We start from the raw sequence: 24,486 nt of genomic DNA, 5'->3' as shown, positions 1-24,486 counted from the left end.
AGGAAAAATAGCATGAAGAGTCACCCATGAGAAGCATCATTTTCCATATTTTCCTGCTTTTATAAATAAATACAGACAGGAAACATTGTTTTCTGTCTCTATGTATCTGTAAAAAATCTGTAAAAATGGAAAACTGAGAGCCTTAAATATTATTCAAAGAATAAATGCGAGTTACAAATGTGGTCATGTCATTATCCACAACAGCTAAAGCCTTTTCCAAATTAGCCCAGTCAATTTCTCTTAAACTCTCAATAGCTTGCTATTGAAAAAGTTTCCAAATTTCATTGTATATGGCATATAGAAAACGTTTAAAACATGGTGATCTACGACCCAACAAGAAATCTTCCAGATCCATGTCATCAGAAAGGAGAGATAAATGTTCCCTAACTGCAGAGAAAGTGGCATGTTGTAACCATTGCTGGCATAACTTACCTACGCTACAGGTGGTAATCACTCCTGAATGCTGTGTCTGTATGTACCGTGGGTCTGGTCTGCTTGCTTTAAAACTGTGGAAGTGTTTAAAAAAGGTGCAGGACACCTATTAGTGTAGACTAGCCACACTAACTACCTGTCTGAACCTGAAAGTGAATTATATATGCTATTCTGTATCATATTATTGAGCCATTCTTCTGTGAAATTTGCAAAGTGTTGCCAATGTGAAGAACCGGGATTTAAACCCAGCGGCGCAGGGGACATGCCCGAAGTCTTCTGGTCCACCTGTCTTAGAGTACAGAGACACGGGATTCTTCTGTTGACATCAAAGATCAATTTTATTAGCTGCAGCCAGTAACAGAGGTCCTAGAAGTACAACACGGTGTATGTTCTCAGGAGACTGCTCAACATAATAGAGCGGAGCATCGTCTTTTATGCCAAAAACCACGTTCCTGGCTAGCAGCAATTACTCACAAATTTGACCAATCAGAGGATGATATTTACAGAGGCATCACATAATGACAAACCCACTTTCAGTTATCCAACCCATCGCCAATGACAAGGCAAAAATCCAGCATTCTTGCTCGAACAGGCCGGACGGGCCCATCATAAAAGACTTCAACCCAAATCAATAATTAGGCCATAAGGCCATAAAAGGAAGGAGCAGAAACAGATGAGAGGCAAGATAGAGGGGTGTGTGCGTGTGCCATAGAATCAAAAATGTCCTGCTCTTTGATCTCTATCTGACCAGCTGCTTAACAAGGTACTGCCTCAACAAGTTTAGCCTCGGGCAACAGGGTCAGTTGACTCAGTTCAAACAGGAGTCAACACGAACTTAAGCTAAAGTGTATGCGTCCTTAGAGGCTCGCTTGGCCACAGTCACCCTGTAGTCATTAGCCTATGTGAGGGCAACCACAAAATGGCGGTTATGCACAAAATGAAACCCAAGGGTGCAGACTAGATCGTCAAATACACAGTGAATCCATCGGTGTAGCATGACGAAAACGCTTACGCATACCGCACTTGTCAGTTGCGGTTCGCTGATATCAAAATCATCACGATACGACAACCTTCATTGAATGGGTTCAGAATTCACGGAACCACAAATGGTCGAAACATGTAACTGAGGGAATGTTAGGTGTGTTCATGTCTTTAATTTTCTCCAGACAGGTGGTTTGCTGCACTGTCTTCTTCAGAAATATTATCTGTCTGGGTATTAGGCAAGCTCTAAACAAACCATCATTGCCCGTTTTGTGTTCCCCAAATGTCAGTTTTGTGTTCCCCAAATTGATTTTTACTCAATGTTTTATTTTCAAAATGTATAGCTTTGTTTGGCCAGCTGGGAAATGAAGGAGTCTGAATAGAATTATTTTTTGGAGTCAGCATATTTTTCTTCACTGGGGAAGGTGTAAGCTTATAATAATAATAATAAACAGAGTCTAACAGGTTGTTACTGGAAAAGTATGTAAACTTTTTAAAGTATGTTTTTGAACTACCCACTGGTCACAGTGGGCAATATTCCCATTGTGTGCAATTGAAAACTGCACATGGAGTACTAGCTCTGTGTAAATAATGGTATGCATAGTGATAACAAAACATCTCACCATATTTAGCAGAATTTAGATACAATTCTTCAGTTTCGATTACTATATACGTTTCTAGTTGAGAAAGCATGCTTTTAACAATGGTGATATCCCAGTCAACAGAAATACTACCAGGAGAGATAATGTCATCCATCAACACTTTAAATACCTAAGGATTTTGTAATGTTTATGTAGGACAAAAAAATCAAATGGGATCTTATCCCAAACAATTCCATTAGGAAAAGCAAATGCAGAAAGTGCTCACTTTGCCACTGGATTCAAGCAAGCCTGGCTGAAGACGGCTGAAATGCTAGAAACCGGTCCTAGGAAGCATCCGGTCCAGGGAAGACATGGCTTGGCAGTTCGGACTGGACTGTTCCCATGAGGCACAGGGTCAGACTGATTTGCATATGGCCATGTCTGAACTGGGGTGGCAGAGTGGGCTAAAGAACGGTGATGGATTAAACCCAGATCAGTTGACTGGGGGTGAGTGATCGCAATGTTCAACACTCCGTCCATCATTTCCTTTGGTTTTTGCTTTGTCCACCATAAGTTGGCAGGGTATGCGCAGACGTGAGTCCCTTGCTCACTTTGCCACTGGATTCAAGCAAGCCTGGCTGAAGACGGCTGAAATGCCAGAAACCGGTCCTAGGAAGCTTGTTTCCGGTCCAGGGAAGACATGGCTTGGCAGTTCGGGCTGGACTGTTCCCATGAGGCACAGGGTCAGACGGATTTGCATATGGCCATGTCTGAACTGGGGTGGCAGAGTGGGCTAAAGAACGGTGATGGATTAAACCCAGATCAGTTGACTGGGGGTGAGTGATTGCAATGTTCAACACTCCGTCCATCATTTCCTTTGGTTTTTGCTTTGTCCGCCATAAGTTGGCAGGGTATGCTCAGACGTGAGTCCCTTGCTCACTTTGCCACTGGATTCAAGCAAGCCTGGCTGAAGACGGCTGAAATGCCAGAAACCGGTCCTAGGAAGCTTGTTTCCGGTCCAGGGAAGACATGGCTTGGCAGTTCGGGCTGGACTGTTCCCATGAGGCACAGGGTCAGACTGATTTGCATATGGCCATGTCTGAACTGGGGTGGCAGAGTGGGCTAAAGAACGGTGATGGATTGAACCCAGATCAGTTGACTGGGGGTGAGTGATTGCAATGTTCAAAACTCCGTCCATCATTTCCTTTGGTTTTTGCTTTGTCCGCCATAAGTTGGCAGGGTCTGCTCAGACGTGAGTCCCTTGCTCACTTTGCCACTGGATTCAAGCAAGCCTGGCTGAAGACGGCTGAAATGCCAGAAACCGGTCCTAGGAAGCTTGTTTCCGGTCCAGAGAAGACATGGCTTGGCAGTTCGGACTGGACTGTTCCCATGAGGCACAGGATCAGACTGATTTGCGTATGGCCATGTCTGAACTGGGGTGGCAGAGTGGGCTAAAGAACGGTGATGGATTAAACCCAGATCAGTTGACTGGGGGTGAGTGATTGCAATGTTCAACACTCCGTCCATCATTTCCTTTGGCTTTTGCTTGGTAGTGAGAGGAGACAGGTAACTACCCCAGAGTTCTCATGGCCTACTGTATCGAACTGGTTGCATTGTGCGGTTTGACAAAATCTATTGAAACAAACTGTTTGTCTCTACAACTAGCAGGTGGTGGCAAAAATACAGTTCTGGTACCCTGAATGCCAAGGACTGGCACCGGTGCTCTGTATGATGGGCCAAACACCTCCTTTTCAGTGATCTCTTGAATTAGATCCCCAACTTTAGGAATCCAGATAGAAGTTGCTGGTTGCTCCTTCACTTTTTCAGTGGCAGAATGTTTAGTAGTTTCATTTGAGCGCTCATCTCAAAAGTATTGTAGTTCCTGTAAGACCGCTAAACATTTATTGATGTCAAAAGGCATATCTGCTGACACTGTGCCAGGGTTACCAAGGTCGGAAAGGTACATCGGGACTCCAAACAGGACTTCGTAGGGGGTCCGGTCGCCCAAGGATCTTCTAGACAGATTATTTAAAGTGCTCTGGACTCCATAAAAGTGATGGAACCAACTGCGACCTGAACGTAATACTCTTGCTGTATTAAAGACTGCTTTAAGTCATGGATTTTCCTTCCCATTATCGAATATGCCTCAGGATGATAGGGGGAGGAATAATGCAGCCACACCCATGGTATCCCAGTAGGCCCTGCAGGCAAACCCTGGTCCCTAGTCTGAGTGGAATGCAACTACTGCATATGACCCGATAAAGACTTGACATTTTTTTGAACAGTTCGAGCATCAGCCAGCCACTGTGGCACGCTCGTAGAAATCTAGAACATGAATCTTCTGCCAATAGACTACATTTAAACAAACCATCCAAATTTAAAGGTCCACAGTGGTCAAGATAGAATAATGTCAATGGTTTGTTTGAAACTAAGAGCAGTGTCTGCGGTGGAACTTTTAATATGCTGAAAATTTCACAGCTAAGAACATATTGTTTAGTCCGTTTGTAAAGACCATGCCACCAATGGTATTTCTGTAGTAAGGACAATGTAGCCGCCACACCGGCATAGGCAGAGGCTAACCCCCCATTCGGACTTCATTTGTTATCACTTGATTCCCCACTCTAGGAATGCAAGCAAAATGTATGTTTTGGGCACTCAATAGATAGGTATATTTTGCTGGAAATTGTTTAGGTAGTGGTGTGTCAGTGCATGAAGCATAGACAGCTACCATGATGCCACCATCCACTCTTGTGTGCGAACGAGTAATTGCAGCTACTACAGCAGTCTGAACCGCTGCTTTTACAGCTTCATCAGCCAGCGAATTCCCTGCAACATGTATTCCAACGCGTTGGTGGCTTTATGTATTTACATAAGCCCGTGGCAAACATTCTTTAAGATGTGCCACCTTTCCCCAAAGTAATTTATGTATGATCGCATTCCCTTTTAACTCTCTGAATCCATTCAAGCGGCAATAATGTAAGTGCTCATTAAAAGACTGGACACAGTAATACGAATCAGACATTATAAGTGTGGGGAATTCAGGATCGGTATTCTTAGTGCCATAATTAGAGCTTTGAGTTCAGTCAGCTGAGCAGTACAATCCCCTAGAGATTGTGTAAAAGTTTTGAGGATGGAATTCTCCATTCCTCATGACACCACACACTTCAGCACATACTGCTAAGTGTTGCTGTTTAGTGCCAGCTGCAGACTGTGCAGAACCATCAGTATATTCAATATAGTCATACTGGTAAACAGGCAAAATATCACTGGGCACAGGATATTCTTGTTCATATTGTAGGAATTATTGTGTTTGTAAAGTAGGGTCAAAGACATAGACCACATCAGTTGCTGTTAAGGAAGTGGCCCACTGTATCCATCTTGGATGTAAGGCTTTCACGTTAGGAATGCTTGCCTTGGTGACAGCTTCTAAGGCTGGAATGGGAGTAACCACAATTATGCGTTTCCCCTCAGTCAACTGTCTTTCCTTTAAAACAGCTGTCTGAACAGCAGTCATTTTTTCTGTAGGTGCAAAACGCATTTCAGCATTTGAATATAAATGTGATTTATAAACAATTGGTACAGTATCACCTTTGTTAACTGTGACTCATGCGGATCACCAAATTAGTTGTGTTGACATGATTGTGTAAGTGTCTTGTAGCAAGCATATCTGTTTGAAGTGTTCTCAGAATATGTGTATGTTCTGATGTCCAATGGTTACTGGAAATGTCTGGGTGAATTAATTCATAAAACAGTTTTACCAGTTATACATATTCTGGTATAAATGTTCTACCAAAGTTGAGAATGCATAAAAGTGATTGCAGCTTTTTTATTGTGTTCTGTGGTTGTAGGAGTGCACATTTCTCCCAAAAAAGAGGTGCAAGACGTTTGTCTTCATTTGAAAACTCGTATCCCAAGAATAGGACATTGAGAAAGGTAATTTTTGTTTTCTGAAAGTGTAATTTGTAGCCATTTTTAGCAAATCCAAAACAGTGCAATCTACTCTTGCTAGATGTGCGTTTAAATCATCATCCGTGACATATATGTCATTGACATAGGACAATGCCTCTGAGTCAATTACATGTCAATTTGATGTTACTCGGGCAGAGAACACACCAGGGCTCATCTTATATCCCAGAGGAAGTCGGCTAAAACAATTTCTGGACCCCTAAAGCGGTGAATGCAGTTACGTCTTTGCTTTCAGGAACTATGTTTTGGCAGAAAATGGTCATTGAAAATGTCCAAAGTGGTTTTGTATTTTTTGTGCACTATGTTGTTCATTAGTGCTGCAGTAAGTGAATTTTGAATTGCATGTTTTGGCAGAAAATGGCCATTGAAAATGTCCAAAGTGGTTTTGTAGTTTTTGTGCACTATGTTGTTCATTAGTGCTGCAGTAAGTGAATTTTGAATTGCAAATGTGCGTGTATGACTGTTTAAATGTCTGTAGTCCAAGGCTAAGCAATAGGAGTGATCTGGTATCACTACTGGAAATAAAGGAGTGTTCATTGGAGAAATGCAAGTCTCAATTACACCTTGATTCTCAAAATGTGTTAGAACTTCCTTAACCGGGTGTTTAACTTCATGATTGAGTATTGTAGTTGCACTTGTGGGCAGGACCTCATAGACATAATGTGATAAGGTGAATCGTTATCCTAGCCTACATGGTTGCAGTATAAGGCAAGAGCCCACATCACAGCATACGCTTGTTTGACAACTTCAGGAAGAGGGACGGAAAAGGATGGTATAATTATATCTTCCCCTCGTGTGGTTTTCCAACAAACTCAGGTGGCCAATCCACTTCAACTAAGAGAATGTCATAAGTGTTGGTTACATTTTCCCAGAAAATTACTTTAGTAGTACGCGGTGCGTCATCCTCTATTTGGATATACAAATCATACAGTCTGTTGGCAAAAAAAAGCAACCAACAGCAAAGAGGGAAAGACAGATGGAGGAGTGAAATGACCAGCTAGAACTTTTAAAGACTGGTTACTGGCACCACCAAGAACAATACTGGGTCCAAGCGACCTAAAGCCTAGAGACTCAAGCAGCGAACAGCAGTACAGAAAGCAGTGTTCCTCATGGTATGACGTGACATTGGTCCATGTATCATTGCCCCAATCTTAGGCAAGTCGGGAAGCCGAAACACCCGGGAGAGTATCTTCGTGTTTACATCAAGCATTAACAGGGGCCTGTATGAGGCCCGTTCCTTAGGGTTCTAATCTGCTTTGGGTATCATGACTATCACAGCTTCTCTTGCGGTGATCGGAAGGGCTCCCAATTAGTAAGCTTCCAGATATATTTCCAAGAGTCTACCTGCCAGGAGGTCAGAATAAGTTTGAAATTTCAATGGAAAAACATCACCCGCCCGGTGCTTTCCTCATCAGGCTGCTTGTGGTGGCAACTCCTTCCTCCAGTGTAATCTCCACCTTTAGTCCTAATCTGTTCTCCAGTAATATCACTGGAACATTAAGATGCTCCAGGAAGGTCCCTATGTGATTTTCACCCTTCTCACGTGGTTTCATATAGAGCATAGCCAAGTAATCAGTCAGTAGCGTATTTCATACAGGCTTGTATCACCGCTCTAATTCCATCAGTCCCCTTCAGAGAGAGTATTAGGGGAGACAAAGCATCCATTTTCAGTAGTCATGCTAACAGAAGCCATGATTTATCCCCACAGTCCAGAACCTTTGACAATAGTCTTGGAGTGTGAGCTTATCTACTGTTACCATAGAGTGGCTATTTCACAGTCCAAATGTAACAAGCATCCCATCGGTGCAGGTTCAATGCCCTCTCATGCTTGTAAATAAGTCTGTATGGTCTACTTGTGTGTGATTTCTCATCTGAGGCGAAGTTTGATACCATCTTGGAGATCAGTCCCCTCTCATCACCGCTTTCAGTGTCTCCCACTCTGTTGCTCTTGTGTGCCTGGACCCACCTGTTATTCTCAAGGTAAGATTCTACTGTCTCCTTACCTTCTGAGTAGAATATCGCACCAGTCAGGGCGTACGGGTTTAACCTCTAATAGAATGGCTGCTCTTGTCACTGATTGTCAGCAGTGGTGGCTGGTGACATTTAAAAGTAGTGGGCGTAAAAGTTTGGGGTGAGTGCACGGCAGCCTGACTTCAAGCATATTTGAGAAAACAAGAAAGTTAATAAAGCAATAATTAAAGTGTGGTATGACATCGATAAAGAGATGTTATACATAGGTAGTTGCCTATTCAATATAACCACAGAACTTTATAACAAACCTTCAGATAACAATGCTGGGCACCTCGGATTTCTTTATTGATATAAAATGAACGCTACAGAGGAAATGCAAGTTATTGTGATTTGCCAGACGGGACACAAAGTTCATCCCCTGACAAATACCTTGAATGTTTTGTGTCCATTTGGGAGGAGCTGAAAAGGGTGCTTTCCCCAAACCACCAGACACGTGTCAGGCCATAAACATTGGGCTCAGGACATTTAATAGCATTAACATATCGTGACATATGACAGTGAAAAATGCAACTAGAGAGTGAGTGTCAAATGCATTGTTCTGCTCAAGCCCCAAAGCACATAACTGAAGTGAGGCAGTAGAAACTCAGTTAGTGACATGCCAGCTCATGGTATATTTTAGGATGGTTTAACCTCGAGTGCATCAGGTACATTAGAGTGGTTTCTAGACATTCTTTCAGTTTCTTTTCTAGCTATGGGTGGTATTGTGATGCCATATAAGGACCACTGATTGGCCTGGTTAATGGCACGGATTGCCTGACCCACATGTGCTCCGCAATCAAAATGTTAAGGATTGTAAAGTAAAAAAACACTGCAGGCCAGACAAAGTTTAAACACATAATATTAGCGTGACAGTGGTCTGCCTGTAACATTCTGTCCCCGAATGTCTCCGCCCTGAGGCCAGGCCTGGACATCCTAGAGTGAGAGGTTACGAGTTCATAAACAAACCCCCTCACCTCGCTTCCTCCTCGTGTACGGTGTGCGCGCTGCAGCGCTGACACTGCCTGTGATCTGAGGCAGGCTAGGTTCATGCTGCAGGGCCGTTCAGCAGGAACACTGCCGTCCAGCTGTTCCTACACGCCTCGCTGGCCCTGGGCCTTTCACTCCCTGACTGACTCTCTGCAATCAGTGCAATGCTGTGGCAGTGGCAATTGGCCTAATGCGCAGGAAGAGTCTTTCGACAGACAAGCAAACCAAGAACAGAAATAAACTAACCACATCCTTTTTTATGATGCGCAAACTCAATCCGAAGCAATGACATTCGCTTTACAAGAGCCCCAGCTCCGTTTCATTACAAACACATTCATTTCAAATGACTTCAATCTCTCCGTACTGATTTGCCTAGAATCACAGGTTGTTGTCGAGCCTCTCCCCGAGACGCGAACCCTGGTTCCCCATCTGTCAGGGTTGATCGCTCTAGCCCTCAAGCCACATCCTCTCCACATCCTCCCCACATGGCTGTATCCCGAACAGTCGCAGCTCGCGCTCGCAATATGCACGGGGGTGGGGGCCGGGGGAGATTAAAATAAAATAAAATAAATAAATTTTACTTGACCGGGTCCGCGCCACCTATGGCTGCTCCTGGGCCGGGGTCCGGCGTTGGAGCCGTCAACATTACCTCTTCTACAGGAACAGCCGCGTCATTGTAGTGGCAAACCCTCTCAGCCAATACTGACGCTAAGCAGGATTGGCTTAGCAGGGATACTCGCCGCCCGCCTGACCATTAGGAGACTGAGGGTTGCAGCCAGACTCAACACTAGTGCGCAAGACTGGGCTGGTCAGAAAAATTCTGTGACCTAAACCCAGCATGCGCACTTGTGCTGCTGCCTGCTGTGCACTCCGCGCCACCCCCTGGCCTGACAATGCATGTCAGTCAGGTGAGTCAGCATGACGCCGGACCACTCACCCGCTTTAGAATCTGAAGGGGGTGGGTGGCCCGGCATCATGCTGACTGACATGCATTGTCAGTTTACTTTAGTCAGAGCCGCTGAGGGAGCTGCGGGCGCTGGTGGCTTGTGGGTCATCGCCCCAGCGCCCTAATGGACGCCAATGATTGTCAGCATAGGTCACAAGCAGTGGTGAGTGGTCCGACAAATCTGTTGCGATTTTGGGCACTTTGTATTCTAGTGCTGAAGTGATTGGTTACCAGTATGCAATTTAATCTACTATGAGAGTAATGTGTTGCAGAATAACAGGACAAATGTTTGGTGGTTGGATGCAAGATAGACCATATGTCAATGCATCTCAGGTGACCCATTACATCTGATAATGTGGCTGTTATGCTCAGGGGAAGGGGTTGCCTATCCATGTTTCCATCCAGAACACAGTTAAAGTCACCTCTCCATCCCCCATATGAGGGGCAGATCTATGTATGGCAGTAGGCTTTCTAGTAAGGTCCAATAAAAGGTATTCTCATCTGTGTTGGGTGCATGTGTGTTTATGATGCAGATTTCCCTCCTGTCTAATTCATAGACCAGGACATATCCTGCACATCAGCAGGCACATGTTTATTTTGAAAAGGCACCCCTGGGGCCAACCATACCCTTCGCATAGGTATAATATGTCAAGAAGAACATCAGTCCCCTCCATTTGTTTTTAAGTTTGCATGCCAGGATCAGAAAGCCAATGCAGTCTTGCAACTCGGTGCCAGGCACTGAGCTAAGGTCTCCAAGAGACTAAATATGGCTCTAGCACTTCTGACCTGGAAATTACCTTAACCCAGGAGGGTAATAGTCAAGTGCTCCTGCCAGTCTAAGCTTCCACAGGCCTACTCTCCAGTTGTTAGATCCCCAGTGACTCTGTCACTTAGCCGGACTCCTGAAATAGTGAACGCCTCCCTAAGCATTGTGTAGAACCTATCGGTCTATGCAGTTTTTGAAGTCTCATGCTCGCTTGATCACAGAGGATCCGAGAGTGGGGGCAGGAGTCCCTGGACAGACCTGATTCTGGCTCACAATTAAAGTTGGTCCAAAGTCAATGGATGGCATTATTTACCAGTGCTGCATTTAGCCGTAAATGCAAAGCTAATTAAGTGGCTCACCATCGTATCTGCCAAGAAGTAGGATATGCCTGCCATCGCAATCCACAACCATACTAGTGCTAGGGAACTTGATCCCGGGCCAAACAACTCCCCTGAAATAAGAGAACTATATGTCATTGACCTGCCCCCTACCACCTTTTCTGAAGTGTTTGCAGCTCTCATCCCCCAAGTGGGTCTCCTGTAACAGGATAACGTGTACTCCATTGAACCATAAAAAGATATGTATGTTGTTTAGCTTGACTCACCATACCCCTTACATTCCAATTAATTATTCTACCAGCTTCATAGTCACTATTGTAACCCACATATGTAATGTTTGGTATGTTCATAATACTTACTGGGGACAACCTCCCGCTCCATTCTCTACCAATTACTTTGCAGTCAAAGCTGCTTAGGCTAAAATTACTTCTCATGTTTTTAGGTTTGTCTCACTTGCAAGGAAGCAGCATTATACATAAAAAAACGGTGTCTTTTTATTTGCTAGGTCTTTCAATTTTTCAGGAAAAAGCAGCCTACACTTAATGGTCAGATGCTGCGGTTAGAGCATCACTGTGAAGTAGGAGCTGCATTCTTGTTGGACTGCCTTTGAGTAGTCAAGAAATATCATGACATTGACATTTTCAAATACAATGGGGCCCAGATGTCGAGCATGCTAGAGAATTAGAGCCTGGTCCCTGTAATTCAGAAGGCAGGTGATCACAGGCCTCTGATATTAAACCATAGATTGTGATGGAATTGGGGCTCTCTCGGTGCAAGAAAAAATCATGAGAAGCAAAATCTGGTCACCTCCCCAGTGATCCAGTCCTCTAAAAAGAGCTCCATAATGGGACCCTTCGTGTGTTAAGGTAGGCCCACATCCCTTATGTTGTTATGCCTGGACGGATTTTTAGCATCCCCCACTCTGTATTTGTTTTGCAAACTCATTTTATAGAGGATTTGCTTCCATCTGAGAAGTCAACATAATCACCGAGAAGTAACATCCGACACATGCTAGGTACAAGATATTGAAGCTTAGGCTATTCTGCGTGTTGCAACATGACTAACACTCAGGTGTAAAAAAGACAATGACGCAGATCTTGCATTGAATCGTAGTGTGTGCAAGTGCTGCGTGTGCCTATTGTGGTTGTGTCCGGGGTGCCTCGAAGGCCCTGAGCCAGGTAATGAAGTAGGTTGACCTCTGAACGATAGGAGGGGAAGAAAGAGAGGAGAGGGGAAAAAGAGGGATTGTGAGGGAAGGGGACAACTAAACAATAACATGAGTGAGAGATGAAGGGTGAACTATGTATGTGGGGCCTCATGGGGCAAAGGAGTCCATGGCTCTATCTTGAGGCACTATGCCTGCTTCTTGCAGGGCAGCAGAAAAGTGACAAACTGCATTGCCTGGCGGACTTGCGAATGGGGCCAGCGGGCCAGGTGTAGTGCAAGGCTTTAGTCAGGCTGTGAGATTCATTGAATGGAGGCATCTTTGCACACCAGTTCTCAAAACACAGAGCATAGTGTCCCAGGCACTCGCTATGGGTTGTTTACAGGGCCAGCGGGCCTCATAATGTAGGGTGACACACTCTGCTTCCCCCCAAATGAGTAGCACCATTTGTCATTGGGAGGCAGCTGTATCTTGGTTGGCTCTCTGAAGTAACATGAGGGTCCTTTTGGCTAGCAGTAGGGCTAGGTTTGCGAATTAAGCTCATACTTTGTGAGTTTTTCCATGCTTGGAAATTCCTATGGAGGTCGCTTACCATGTGTTGAGAGTGGTAAGTTTGGTAACAGTGGCTAGGACATCATGTACAGTGGGCCCGTAGTGAGGTAAGGTGGAGCAGGACCATAACATGTGCTGGAGATCGATTGCAATAGATTGACATCTAGAACATGTGAGACTTGCCTCAGGAAATATGCGGTTCAGCCTGGACTGTGTGAGGTAAGCCCTGTGAAATATCATGCATGGTATAATTTAACACTGCGTGTTATGAGAGACGTTTTGTGGTGACTGCAAGAAAACAGGGCTTGATGCAGCTGTTCCTCCCCACTTTTTGGTCCCATTTGGACTATTAGATGCTGGTTTCCGACTCTGAAGGTGCACTGACAACTGCTAACCAGGCTCCAGTGCCAATGCTCGCTCCCTAAAACTGAAGTGTGTAAATTAGCAATCCCAAACTTTACCCCCGTTATAAGTCCCTAGCATATAGTACCAGTGGTATACAGGGCATGGGTGGCACAGGGGTCCCCAGGGCTTGAGGACTGGTGGTGCCACCCTGATTGATCCAAATAAACTAATGACAGTATGCCAGCAATTGCAGACTGCAGGTGCAGTACAAACGGCTCCATTATGTAGAAAAGTCAATGCACTGCTTTTAGTATATGTCAGTCACCCCTAAAGAAGGCCTCCTGTGACAAGGAGGCAGGGTGCAGAATATAAAGGGTGTAGGCATGTAAGTGCAAGCTTATATGTCTCTATAGTGGCCTTTACCATTAAAGTACACTATAAGTCAGTGGTTCCCAAACTTTTTCGACCCACGGCTCCCTTGACCTATTGGCCATTGGCCACGGCTCCCCATTATTTTACTTTTTTTTGTGGGTGAAGGGATGTAAGCCCAGCTTTGGGACTACTTCAATTTTTCACCCTGAAAATAATTAGGATGAAGCAGATGAAGGCATTATAAATCATAGATGTAACAAATTAAAAATATGACAGCTGTTTAATGAAAAACTTGAATTGGTTAAGTAAGCCAGAAACAATAATCTGAGGTCTGCATATGAAATTTCTAAAAACTAGCTTTCGTTTTTTTAAAAATTGCCTCTAGACGGGCTCATACCAGGGAGCCAAGTGGAACAGGTGATGGGTGGGGGACGACTTAAATATTTCTCCTTTACACCTTTCGGAAGATTGCGTTAATCTGCCAATGCAGCATGCTAGCAGCAGTAGAGTGAATGTAGAGTAGTATAGTCAGCAAATTATTTGTCATCCAGTTTAATGCAAGCACTCAAGTGGACAGGAATAAACCTACCCAAAAAGCCAATGGACGAACACTCCACTGGGCAGAGCCAAGACACGACATGACACCTTTGTGCAATGCCTCAAGCGCACTAAAGGTCCCAATCTAGCATTATGTTAGTAATGATGAAATGTTATGTTGTAAGAAAAAGATCACACTCCAAAATTTACATCAGAAAATTGTTAAGTAATTGTGCCTAAAATGTGTGTTGCGCTGTAGTTCAGGACACCACTTAAACAACCAGCGCATGACCTACATTTCCGATGGGGCGCTTTATGACAAACTGCATGATGGAGGTGGAAGCCAAGTTTCTGCAGACAGACTGGGCCAAGAAAGAGAATCTACAAAGTAAAATTTTCACCGAGATACATATGGGTTAGAAATAAATTGAGTGCTATCAAGTCAAAGTACAAATGTCAGGGTGTGTTACAGATACTGGGAGAATCAACGAATCACTGGTTCCTGGAGAAAGTAACTGCATCTGACCCCTTTGGGTTGATAGTTCAATTTGGATACAGGTCTCTACTCATCTAAATCAGTCAGAAGTGGTACAGTACTCGGTGGTCTGTGTGCAGTGTATAAAAGCAAAAGTGGCAAAACTTGGCACTCTCGGAAGAGAGGGTAAGAGACTGAGCAAAAGAGCATTTGCCTCTAAAAAAGCAATTAACTTTACGGGGTGTTTATTTCCATTGGCTCTGAACAAAGCATTTTTTTAAAAGCTACAAAAATCACACCAAAGTTCACATAGTGCCAAGAAGTAACTCAGTTCCGTGAGTGTGCTGTACAGACTGCTCACTCAGAGATACTAGCATCCACCTAAAAAGCTGTAGCTTTAGGCTCGCTGGCCCAATGCTGCTCAATTTCACACCAGCTGAAATTCGTTTTGGCAAACAGCCTTCTGCCCAGTCCACTACACAGCTCCAGGCCCTGCTGTTCATATACAATCCTTGGGACAATTAGGAGTTTAGCAGCGAAGTGTCTGTTCTTTTGTGCAGTTTATCATACCCAAATCCCTCTCAACATGCACAGCTACCAAATAAAACACTGATACCATCTACGGTGGGAATGACTTGACTCTGATGTTAAGATAAAATAATTGGTGTGTGTCATAGTACGTGCATCACACGCCTAATTTGTGATACATGCGGAGACGTTTGCTGGAATCTCCCATCCACCCCCAACCCAGGCCTTCAAACGCACCCCTTGGTCCACGAGGCCTGCATGCAACATTTGTAGCCCGATTGGCTCCTGTAAGACACAGCCCTCTATTGACGGCAGACGAAAACACTTTCACTCACTTTCACAACAAAAATTAGGAATTTGTGTGCAGCTGAAGTTAAAATTACTAACAAACAGCAGCAGTAATCTGTGTGTGTGAGTGATGCAACCTACTTTCTATTGGTGTCTATTCAAGGCAATTGGTTTCATGTTGCGTTGTAAAAAACATAATGTGTATTTTGCAGTGAAATACTCCTTACCAATGTGCTGCAGCTTCTGCCTCAGAGTTCAAACAGCTTTTCACACTGGTGCATTTGCTGGCATCTCAGCGCGCCCGGGATGATGGGAACTGTAATTTGATCTTAAAGTTTGCCCGAGAGGACGCACATTAATATTTATTAATATTTACAGCATCTGTTCGCGGCGCCCCTGTTTAGTTTTAAAGGCGCACCAGGGTGCCGCAGCGCACAGATTGGGAACCCCTGCTATAAGTGATAGACGGTCCATAGGACAACATGAGCTGGCACCCGGCCAAACCAGAGGTTGGCAGCTCCATTGTGGTACCTCATAAATATGTCATGTTTGGTATCAAACAACGTGCCCACCCCTGACACACATCGTGTCAAAGATGATGTAAAAACGCACCAAGGTGCTACCTTAGAGGTTGCCATCTTTGTTACCCCAGCTTCTCTGTGGTCTGGCTGGCAAGCCCGCGCTTCCAGCATTTGCTGCCGCCAAGACAGGATTCTGACCTCCAGCCAGGCACTGTGATCACTCCTAGGAGTCAGGAACAAAGACTTAGGCAGCAAGACCTCCCTCCTCCCAAGCAGGCTAGTGAAGTGGCACATCAAGGCAGTGAGCTTCAAAGGCTGCACCAGCTCCGATATGCATCAGGGCTAACTCCCAAAGGTGGAAACAGCTCTCACCCTGCCCAACGCACAATGGCACCCAGACAGGCGGGAAATTAGTTAGTCATGGTGGTGTAAAGCCCCCGGAAGGCTAGCCTCACCTCTTGAAGGGGGCAGCTTTGTCTGTACACTAAAATTAGATTTCTGCCACCTTTAGGAGAAGCGGAATAGGGTTTTGGGTAGAAAAGGTGACCCACACCCCCGGATGTGGTCACCTTAGAGGCAGACTAGCTGTAGGAACTAGAAGCACATTGGATACCTGCTCCAACACCCTTAACTTCCCATAATCTATGATTTATGGACACCTCGAACACCAGAACCTCAGTTCTGAAAAACCTGCATCAAAGAGGATAGAAGAAGAGACCCGTGTCAGCGACAAAAGGACTTGTACAAAGCAAGAGGGATTCCTTGCACCGGTGGAAACACTCCTGAACTGCCTGATCAAGACTCGTCCTAGGCCATCTCTCAGTTCCCCTAGACATAGAGACCTCCTGTGGAAGCCTGAAGCACTCCCAGACTCCCCTGGACTAGTGGCACTAGTACCGTGCAAACTGCAGGTAAACCAACGCTCCGGATTGGAAGAATTGCTGGCCATCGGACCCTCCGAGGGATCACCGAAATCCATATTGTCTACAGCCTTGTGGGAACTGTTGTCCTGTCTTACACAAGTTACAGGCAGCTAACGCTTCCCCAGGACTACCAGACGTTAAAGTTACTTCCTGCTCCACTTATCGCTGACAAACCATAGCATGTTGGTTGCCAGCCTGGCAACCGACCCCTACATAGAGGAAACTTCATCCGCATTTACCCGACATAAGCAGTGGCCCTGTTGTTGTGTTTTTTGCATCCTTTTTCCCCCTGCAGCACCGTTTCAGCAGTAAAAGAAGCAGCTCTCCTGCAGTTCCAATGGGAGCACCAGATAGCCAGTACAACTCTGCACCAGAGCTCCACTGGCCAAGTAAAATTGAATGGACTGTCGTGGCTTGGTCTTGGGACCCCCATCCCCTTTACCCTGCAAGGGTACAACACAACTCGACCTGCAAGTGACCAATTGTCACTACTGGTTTTTCCCATTGACCACAATTTTATAGTTTCACTATTATTTTGTACTGATTATATATTGCTTCAAAAATCTATAACTCCAGTTATATGAATGGTATTCTGTTCGGTTTGGTGTCTAAATTAGGATAAAAATACACTATTTTTATAAATTAGTACCAGATTTCTCTCAAGTCGTGTCTATTAATTATCATCCATGTTGGTAGTCTGAAATGCTTAACACATGTTCCTCTAGTAAAGCCTGACTGCTCTTTGCCACACTACCAGGACTGAGCTAAGGATTTATTGTTGTGAATCCAAGGACCATCTTTGGGGTTTTGTGATAGCATTACATGGTAAGACATAACTTTCACACCACATAATACTCCACCGTCCTAGTGACTCTAGAGCCATGTTCAATTCGGAAGAATGCAGGAAGCATGCACTGTCATCTTCCCATGTTAGACATAGGGGTGTCAAGAAGACCTCCACAAGTTCCCTGGTGGCTTTATACAGCCATGTGACAAAATGGCACCTGGCGCCCATAATGTGCAGGGTGTGTATGACGGCATAGGTAGGGGGCTCTTTGTCTACAGTGCGCCACACCAGCCGGCATGTAGCCAACAGTTGTCCTTAAAGGAGGAACTGGCTTTGAGGAATATCAATCTTGAAGTAGCTGGTCAAAAGTAAGTATTTGGTAGCATCCTCCACCTTGTACTCAAGTATCTGAAATGCCCAGTGATGCTCTCCAACTGGTTAAGCTGTGTCGACAGTTCAGGCTTGAATTTGGCAAAATACACTTCCATATCCTGGACTCTGTCTCTCACTTTGTGTTGGTCCAATCTCAAGCAGTTATCGTCAATTGTCAGGGACTCTATTTTGTTCTCCATCACTGTACTAGTCTCTAGAATAGGTTGCAGAACTTGGTCTAATTTGGTATCATGTAGGGCACCTGCTGCAAGCACAACAATGCGGACATCTCAAATTTCATTTCAGAGCATATGGTCTTAATGCCTAGCCACACTACTCCGCACTTAAGACATGAATTGATTTTCCACACATACAGTACATACTTTATTATCCAAGGTACAGTATCAGCAATTACACATATGATGAAATTCATGCCTCCGTAAGTGATGGGAAGAATGGGACTTACAGTAACACATTAACCTTAGTCCCCACCCCCATCCTCGTTGTCGTCCTCAACTTTAGCTCTCACCTATGCTATTTATTTTTGAATGAGGAGATGAGATGTGAAACCGTATATGCCAGGTTGAGAGCACATTTTCAGTGAAATTGCAATTTTCTCCTGTGCATGGTATGGGGTTATTTATTGCCCCCTCACAGACTCCTGGGGTGGCATTACAGTGCTAAACACACCATCTAGCCTAAGCCCACAGGGGCACTGTTAAATATCCACCTGCTTTGCACACTGTCAGGGGGTGAGGGGGCACAACCCCTATGCCTTGTCAAAAGGCAGGTAGTTATACTCCAATCACCCCTGCCATGCCAGAAGGCATAGGTGGTATACTCCCCCTACTACACCTGATGTCAGAGAGTATATTCTTCCCAATCCCTTACTCAAGAACAGGCGAGGGGTTATGAGCCCCTGTCTCATTTTTCTGCCTTGCACAAGGTTGAGGGCTTGCGGTTCCATTTACATGACAGCTGAGTTGCCACAGTGCTCCGTGTCCTTCCAGTACTCCATATCAAATTTTGTGAGCCTGGCAATGGGGCAGCAATGAGTTGCTAAGGTCCTCCATGCCCTGCAACATGCTGTAGGCCACGGAGGACAAGGATAAGTGGCAGCTACCAGGTGCAGTGTTTGCAGCTATGAGCTGGGTACCAATACAGCTAGGAGATGCCCTGGTTCACTGTTGCCCAAAACATGCAGTTAGCCACAGAAGACAAGTGCAGCTGGCAGTTGATGCGGTGAAGATGTAACAGTGGAGAAGTGTTATTTTAATTATTTTCAATCCTCCTTACCCTGATACAAAGAGGGGGTTGGAGGCAAAATTTACTCCTCCACTGAGCAAAGCAAAGAGAAGGTGTCATTGTACGAAGCCCCCATGCACAATTGCAATACAGAGGATCCATCCATATATATACTGCTCTCAAGCACTGAAACGGTGGAAGTAGTCAATTGGTACAAATATTTCGCCTTGTCTTTGGAAAACCAGGGGTGTTGCAAAATACTCACCCAACCTTGGGAAAGGAGGGGTAATCAAATACATCTTTCTTACTTGGCCAATGCAGCAGTAAGAAAATATCAACCTCCTTTGGAGCTTGGTGCCAAGTCTGGATTGGATATATTGAGATCTTTTTTCTGCAGGAAAGATCATATTGATAGAAGGTTCAAATCCAGGTTCTAATTTATGATTTAGATAAGCACTATAAGAGATTTATTTCCCCGGCCACATCCTCTAACTTTACATAGTTCCAGAATTATTTTTTATGCCATTAATAAAGCATCCGTTTTTATTTGCTCAGGTTTCAGCAATATTTGTTCACATCCAATTACAGTGAGAGTGCTTTTCACATGCTCAAACCATGGTACGGGGGTGTACTTCCTGCTCCTTCATAAATTCCGGATACTGACGATTATTCCCCAGGACTCTAGAATCTTCAGATGATTGAGCATTTGGCGAGGCAGACTGCTGTTTTGCCAGGAAGTGACACTTTTCTCACTTCCCTGATAATCCCTCTGTGGGATATAACTTATATTGCGTAAGTCGCTTGATGTTATGTGATGTATGTACGGTAGAGTGTTAACTAACTTGAGTATGTAACCCCTGGTTTAGTGTCATGGTTCCTCCTGGATTGATACACTGAGGTGAAAGAGTACTGTCTCATTGCTTAGGGTTACTTGGGTTTCAAAGATTCATTGAATTCTTTGCGGCCTCTGGCTGCATTTGCTCCGGTTACAGGTAGATACAGAGTATCCTTTGCTGGATTGAAATTGCTTTTTATATTTGTGGTATGAGCTTTCCTGGATTCAGTCTGGTATTCCAACTGGCCCTGGTGTCATGGGGCCGGCAATAGCCTTGTTTAACCTCTGGACTTACATGAAAAGTAGAAAGCCACTCAATGGCAAGAAAGTAACAAGGGGCAGAAGTCCCCCTTCCACCCTCTGTCACAAGCGGGATCATAGAGTAGACTCAATCTCTCACTACTTCTCCCATGGTTGCCAGGGCAAGCGAGCTCTGGCACCATTGGTGTCTGTGCTTGGACTGAAGAACTGTTAAGTTTTACTTCTCCATTAGCAATGTGCTTCCATATAACTCCCTTATTATATTCGTGGTTCACACTGGAGATCGTATCCAGCTGTATCTGTGATGGTTCTCCAGGTTCATCAGCAAGCAGAATCTTTCCACCAGGTATAATTTCTCCAGTAGAGCCATAGTCTGCTGTCTTTGGGTCACAAGGCTCAGATAATTGCAAGGATCTAAATCCTGTTGGAACTCTTTTCCTATATGTGTGGATTGTACACTGATTGTCGCAGAGAAGACCTGAGTTTAGATTGATGAAATGAGGGGAGGACACTTTCCTTTGCAGGAGACTTAGACTGCTTGATTGGATTGGAGATGCAGATGTTATTTTTGCCGGCTCTGGGTCTGAATCAGGCTGTGGATGAACCTGGGTCCCCTAACTAACTACCTTATGGTCTACTGCTGATTCAATTACGTTATTAGGAATATCTTTTTCAGTGTCTATATCCATGTGTTTCTCCCCATATTTTCCAACTGTGAATCTTCTACTTTGCAAGTAGATTCTTGGGACTCTAGTGTGTACACTGATTTGTGGTCTGTGCTTCTTTTGCATCAGAGCTTTGGGATAATGAGTTGTTCATATGTAATCCTTCTTGTCAGCTTTTGAGCCAGGTTTAGAACCGTTTGTACACGCTAGTTCTTCTTCTTCAGTCAGATCTATTTTGCTTCTGGCATAAACTACTGGCAATACATGTATTTTTCTTTAGGAACTTTGTCTTACAATCAATTAAGATTGAGTCTGTCATTTCGGATACCTCCTGAAGTTTATTTAATATAGGTGAGCAGATGCAAGCGCAGGTGTCCTTTTGTGGCACAGAATGAATGATTTTGACATTCATCACTTCTACTACAGCCATTCTGCGATTGATGTTACTTATTGATAGTAAGGAATCTTGAAGAATCCCTAATTGATCATCTTGTTCCTGTAACTGTATGATTAGAGCAGCGACTATTGCATCATAAATTCTGCACATTACTTTCATAATTCACAAAATCTGTTGCGCTAGAGGTGTTTCAAATTCTTCGAGTCAAATGAGGGTTCTTCTCTGTCTGACCCTTCAAGAACAAACTCTAGCCCTGGATAGTTCCTTGCTGGACTCTCTTCTTGATGCATGCAAGGTACTGAGGAGTCAATGTCACTGTAGGGCTTCATGACTTTAAAGTCATCTTCGTCGAGGGGGAAGGAGTCAGAAAACAACCTTAATCTAGGGCTGTTATGTTTTAGCCCATTTGATGTTGCTCCATTCTGATTACGAGGTGGTGGTGGATCTCGCTCTTTCTTTGATAGTTTCTCTGAGGTGCATTTCATGTTAAGAATACTGGTCTGGAATGAACTTTGACGATTTGTATAAATTTGTCTCTACTCATTGCGTGTGCACATACCTCTCTCTTTGACTCCTACGCATACAGAAAGCTTTGCCGTCTTTCAGGCTTCCCTGCTTCGCCAGGGATTTCCCCTCACGCAAGGGCACTAACTTCGGTGTTGGGATATTCCCTTCAATTATTGTACCTAGGTTCATTAAACGTGGGAGATCCTGTGGCATCAGCCCATAAAAGTAATCCTGATCCTTTGCCTTGTTAATGCCAAAGTAGTTTGTTACTGTATTGATATGCAAATGATTTTTGGGATTTGGCAGTGGCGTGCGTGCTTATGCAGTTTGATTTGCATGATTCCTACCCCCAAAGTGTGACAGGTCTGTTATATTACTGTCAGGCATATATTTTCCCCTGGTGATGCCAGTCTCGTCGTCAGTTTTGCCAGAGGCTAGTGCAGATCAGCTGTAAATTGTCGTGCTGATTCAGGACTGCAAGGTTTACATGAATTGTTTAGACTATCTTCCCTTGACACAAGCCTTTTGGTAAATATATCCTCCATTGATATTTTACTATTTTTCTTCTCCATTATGGATGGCGCACTAGTAGTTTGAATTGTTTGAGATATGTGATGCATGGATGCAGTTCTTGCGGCTCTCTTCTTGGCTTTTGTTTCTTGCTTAGATTCCAGGGAGGATTTACCTCCCTATGAGAACCCTTGTGCAACAGTCTCTCTAACCCCTATTAAAGAGTAGGATTTTAATAATCGCCTTCTCTGCTGATGGTAAGTAACACTGATAGCTGTTTGTTATGCAACACTGAGAAAATAAATCCCACCCAGAGCTCAGGAACCATGCCTGTTGCTGCCCATATTGGCCAGATTATTCTCAGTTCATTACTACAGCAAGAGCGGGGGGGTCTTGCTTAGTCCCTACTTAAAGCTCTGGCCTTCCTCCTTGGTTCCTCAGCCTCTGGGTTCCTGATTTGTGTGGGCTCCCCCTCTGGACACCTCAGTATGAGGCTTGAGGCTAAGGACGAGGGGGTAACGTATTTGTACTTGACAAGAAATTTTGCAACAGGGTGGCAAAGCAAGCATGCTCCTTTGGGCTTCTTGATAAGGGAATGGTGGGAGAGCATAAACGGCAAGCAAGCCGCACCAGCACCTAGGCTGGTCGCCACTGCACGCTGCAGCTCAACACAGCGCTGCGGCACCTAACGCGCAGGGGCTCTCACCTCCTCACCATCTTCTGCCTCTTCTACTTCCCACTGCTGCCACTATCACTTTAAACTTTAAAGAGCTGCTGGTGCACTTCTCTATTTGCTGCTGCTCCATGTCTCTTCTCACCATGGCGGATCCTGGCTTCTACCCTCCACCCACTCCAGGGCATAGAACGAAAACAGAATGGAGCAGCTAAGGAATTTAAATAAGATGAAAGCACTAGCCCAGTTGCTCCAGATGTAGGGGTTGAGTACCTGAGTTCTGCTACAGGATAAACGGGGGGCCCACATGGATTCCAGTGTGATTCAGAATGCCGACAGGGGCAGGAAATTTGCGGGCCGAAACAGAAGATTTTTCCAGGGCCTTGGAGCCACACAGTCTTCTGTTAGTACCCTGTCCCTGCTCCAGCACTCTGCGCCCCGTTTATATCCAAAGAACGGACTCGCTGCTCATCCTGCTTGCTGTGGTCCTCTATTCCACAATCTATTAACTGGGTTTCCAGGTGACTGCAACAATTAAGGGTGTCTAAATAGTTAGTACATGTTACACTGGGCATTCAGAATTTGATCTATATCTCCAAAACAGCTGAACAAACATTCTCAAAACTAAGACAAGGCAAAGAATGATGGAAAGGCTACTGTGCCATTAAAATGTTGGGAATTTTATTTCAGCTGTTTTGGAGTTATGCTTGATAAAACACTCCTGCTGTAAAACCCATATTATTTGAAAAGTGACATGGTTTGTAACTACCCCCTCCCTGATCCCTGTATAAGTGTTGATCTACTTGAGCAATTTGCACACAATTTGTCAAGGTAAAAGACTGCATACTATTTCAGTTTCTCCAAGGCTTGTTGCAAATTACTTATGGGGTGCAAAGTTAAAGATGCAAGGATGAAATTTCATATTAAGTGAAATGTCAACTCTAACTACAGAAGTATGATTGCAACTCTAAAAATGTTTCACATATGTTTCTATATAATTTCAAACCATAAGTGTACATTAACTCAGTTGATAAGCAAATATATATATTTGCCTAATAGAGTTAAGGCACTTTTATGGTTACAATTTAAACCAGAGAAACTACTGAAATTCACAACATACGTTTAGCTCTGCAGTCCATAGCTCAGAAAGCTGCCCTGCAAATAATAACTTGCACATCAAATGCAGAGTTCATGACCCCAACCTTGGTGTAAAAGGAGCAATTACAAATGTCAGAAATAATCTTACAGATAAGATTACATATTGTATTAAGACTATGAAATATAACTATAACTGTTGTATTTACTTATTGGTTTGAGTATACGTTATTTATGGTGTGCTAAATAAATATTGAGAGGCCATAAGCATTGTATTTAGAGTGTGAGTTATGGTATGCTGGGCTGTTGTGTGAATTGCGGATTGCAAAGCTATTTACGAATTTCAGTTTTTGTTTGGTATTACATTTTTATCATAGCTATACTTTACTGTGGTTTTCAAGTGAATGTCTAAGGTTTTTATAAACC

Source organism: Triturus cristatus, chromosome 5_2 (genome assembly GCF_964204655.1).
Source record: "Triturus cristatus chromosome 5_2, aTriCri1.1, whole genome shotgun sequence".
In the NCBI taxonomy this organism is placed as follows: Eukaryota; Metazoa; Chordata; class Amphibia; order Caudata; family Salamandridae; genus Triturus; species Triturus cristatus.
The sequence above is the reverse complement of the archived record's forward strand: the minus strand, read 5'-3'. Positions refer to the sequence as shown.